General features: G+C 36.8%; 1 non-coding gene across 1 annotated transcript; it reads left to right on the top strand.

Moving 5' to 3' along the window:
* The first annotated feature begins 2,136 nt into the window (after positions 1 to 2,136).
* Positions 2,137 to 2,243, top strand: LOC112504727. The gene has a single exon (XR_003068255.1). It is a non-coding gene; the product is annotated as a small nucleolar RNA R71 (small nucleolar RNA).
* The last annotated feature ends 1,777 nt before the right edge of the window (positions 2,244 to 4,020 follow it).

Here is a 4,020-nt window from a genome sequence, read left to right as displayed (position 1 = left end):
GCAAAGGGAGGGACTAATTCCTCTGATATTTGCGATGGTCCAACCTATGGCTCTTTTGTGAGCTTTTAATACCTCTATCAACCTCAATTCTTGCTCATTACTTAATTTTGAAGAAATAATTATGGGTAATTTTTCCTCCTCCATAAGATAAGCATACTTAAGGTGACTAGGTAATGGCTTTAACTCCAAATCGGGGGCTTTCTCTATAGATGGTGGTTGGACAATTATATCCTTAAAGTCAAGTTGCTCAAATGCCGCTAAATCTTCCAAATCTTCCAAGTTTTCCAAATCATCATTTTCTTCCAAAATGTCCTCAAGGTTTTTTCCAATGTTATTTTTGTAGGTAACGTCAATCAAACTTATTTCTAGATCTTCACCTAAAGCTGATATGACTGAAAAATCACCTACCTCTCCATGAAACTTAAGGGAATTAAACACATTAAATTTCTCCATGAAACTTAAGGGAATTAAACACATTAAATTTCACTTCTTGATCACTAACTCTCATGGTCAACTCCCCCTTTTGCACATCAATTAAGGTTCTTCCAGTTACAAGAAAATGTCGTCCTAAGATGATGGGGACATTCTTGTTAGCTTCATAATTCAAAACTAGAAAATCGGCCGGAAAAATAAATTTATCGACTTTGACCAAAATATCCTCAATTTTACCCTTAGGATATACGATGGACCTATCCGCCAATTGTAAAGTCACGGTCATTGACGGACGTCACCTATTTCTGGCTTGTTAAAAACTGACAATGGCATAAGATTAATGTTTGCCCCTAAATCACATAGGGCATGACCTACTTCTTTTCCTCCTATAGAACATGGGATGGTAAAACTTCCCGAGTCTTTTAACTTGAGAGGAATTTTACAAGTAAGGAGCACACTACATTCTTTGGTTAAAGCAACTGTTTCAAATTCATTCAACCTTCTCTTTTTATGTAGAATGTCTTTTAAAAATTTAACATAGCTTGGCATTTGCTCGAGAGCTTCTACCAAATGTATGTTAATGTGGAGTTGTTTAAAGATGTCCAAAAACTTCTTAAACTGCTCGTCCACATTTTTACTTTTCATTCTTTTTGGAAAAGGTAAGTTCTGCAAATTTGGAGCTGGTTGAACAGATCTGGTTTTTCAACAGAGAGCTGCACATTACTGGAAGTTGAAACAAGGACTATTTTCTGGACAGAAACAGATATTTGAGTTTCTTCCGTGGAAGGACTCAAAATTGGAAATTTTGACATATCAAAAGCATGTGAAACCTCATTTTGATGTGTCGGTTCTTCGATGGTTTCACTTATATCATCATTGACTTTTGAACTCTCCTCACTCAACACGGTCACGTCTTTGATATGTTCTTTTCCCTTAGGGGTTTCCGTGTCACTAGGCAAAGTTCTTAAAGGTCTACCCTTGATATCGGCGGCAAATTGGCCGAGTTGGGTTTCAAAACTCCTTAACGTTGCATTGGTTTGGTTTATAAAACCTGTAAGTAATGATTCGAGTGAACCATTACCCTCCTATGCATTTTGCGTATGAATGTATGAGTGTGAGGATTGTCCATTTTGGTAATTGTACGAAGCACCTTGCCCATATCCCGGGGGATTTTGTGGCCGATTTTGGACTTGAGTAACCCCGGGGGGTTGAAGTCCAGGATTTCCGGTGCAAGAAAAATTGGGGTGATTCCTCCAATTTGAATTGTATGTGGGAGAAAATGGGCTATTTCTAGCATGACTCCCAACATAATTCACCGCGACGGGATTTCCGGGGCAATATTCATAAGAATGGCCCTCACCGCAAAAGACACAAGATTCAGTCATAGGTGGGTTAGACATTATGGATTAAACTTGATTATTCTATCCATTCAAACGTAAATTGTTTTTAACCAAATTAGTTAAAGCTATAATTTGAGCATTTAAAGCAGAGATGGCATCAATTTCATGGATACCTGAAGCAGATTTAGAAACAACAGCACGAGGATTTGACCATTCGGTATTATTATTAGAAATTCATTCCAGAATGTCATGTCCTTCGTTGTAAGTCTTAGCTGTGAACGCTCCAACGGTCGTTGGGTCAATAATAATTTTAGCTGAACTGGAAAGGCCATTATAAAATGTCTCCAATTGAATGCAATGAGGGATTCCGTGATGAGGACATTTCGGTAGAAGGTCCTTAAATCTCTCCCATGCATCCAAGACCGCTTCATCTTCTTCTTGTCGAAACGTCATAATTTCATTTCTAATTTTTACATTTTTCATCGGAGGAAAGTATTTTTTAGAAATTTTTCCGCCAAATCATTCCAAGTTAGGATCGAGTTTAGTGGTTGAGAATTTAGCCATGCTGTAGCTCTATCCTTCAATGTGTAAAGGAAAAGCGTTAAGCGTAAGGCTTCTTGTGTAACTCCGGGAATTTTAAAATGATCCGTCATTTTGATAAAAGATTTTAAATGAGAGTGCGGATCTTCCGACGATAATCCCCCAAACTGACCCATTGCGGAAATCATTTGGAACATTACCGGTTTTGGTTCAAAAGTTGTGGCTGTCATTTCGGGCCTACCAATTCCGGCGGCCAATTGACCGAATTCGGGAGTTGCGTAGTCCCGTATGCCTCTATTTTTATCATCGGCAATATTAACCGTGGCATCCCGTGGGGGTGGATTATCCCCCATGGTATGGTTACGATTATTTCTACCTCTTCTACGTCTTCTAATGGTTCTTTCTAATTCAAGATCAAGAGGTAAAAGTTCACCGTATTGTAGCCTTAGCATACAACACGGAAAGTACGAGTGAAACAAAAGAACAAGACTCAAATGAAAAATCAATATCTCAGGATAAAAATCGCGTTACCTTCCCAAGTAGCGGCGCCAAAAACTTGACAGGCTAGGATCGTTCGTGTTCTCCTAGTGGGCAGAATGTCCCCACAGTGGCGCCGATACTATGATCGCTTGCAAGTAATAAATTGGTTTGTACCGAGATCGTTCCCACAGAGAAGGTACTACTAAGATTCAGATATTTTTCATGAACTTCTTGCACGAGTTTCGAGATGTAAAATAAAAGTTGGATTTTTGTTTATAAAAAGACCGAAATAAGACCGACTAGCTAAATAACGAAATAAACTTCTAATATTAAAATATCGGCATGGGTGCAAGTGTTGGTTAAGAAAAAATTAACAATAAAATATTTAGACTTTTACGAGTTGTTTATAAAAGTTCCAATATCTCGAAAGTGAACTTTTATAATCGGGCCTCATAAAATTCTATAAGGTTTTTACGTTTACCACTTCGAGACTTACCGATCTAGCTAAAAAGTAAAAGGAATGCAATTCTTACAAAAATCTCTTTGTGATAAAAATACTTATTGCTTAACCTCTAGCTAAATGCATACAAAATTCGCGTCTCCACGTAATTATTCAAAGACCCTCTCGAGTTCATTGTGCATCACTTAAGCCGTATTTCGGATCCGCCCATCTCTGGGTCTAAGATCTAATATTAACACTTCAAAGTGATCAGCTTATCCGCATTTTAAGCACCGTCTTAAGTGACCAAGTTACGAAGTGATAAAAGATAAAAACACTCAAATATTATATAATCATCCTAAGTTAAACTCACACCCACACTCATACAAGTAATTTAGTTAGACATAATAATTAAAGACATAAGATAATACTAAAATATAAATTGCATTAATGTAAAACTAAATTACAAGTACAAGGAAATAAAATACTAGACTATAAATTAAAAACATAAATTAAAGACATAATTTAAAGACATAAATTAAAAGCATAATAATAATAAAAGAAAGAGAGAAGAGAGACACACTAGATAGTATTGTGTCTTAGATGGTGTTGGTGGTTCTATGTTGGTGTGTCTTCAAAATGGCTCCCCAAGCTTCTTTATATAGGGGAGAGGAAGGGAGTAAGGTACACCCAATCATTACCTTAAGAGTAATTAGTATAAGCCTAAAAAAATATAAAAGAAAATAAAATAGAAGAAGGAAGACAGCTCATATACAGCTGGAGAAAATA

The sequence above is a fragment of the Cynara cardunculus genome, unplaced genomic scaffold, assembly GCF_001531365.2.
Source record: "Cynara cardunculus var. scolymus isolate 2C unplaced genomic scaffold, CcrdV1 Un_Scaffold_6663, whole genome shotgun sequence".
Taxonomy (NCBI): Eukaryota; Viridiplantae; Streptophyta; class Magnoliopsida; order Asterales; family Asteraceae; genus Cynara; species Cynara cardunculus.
The sequence above is the reverse complement of the archived record's forward strand: the minus strand, read 5'-3'. Positions and strand labels throughout refer to the sequence as shown.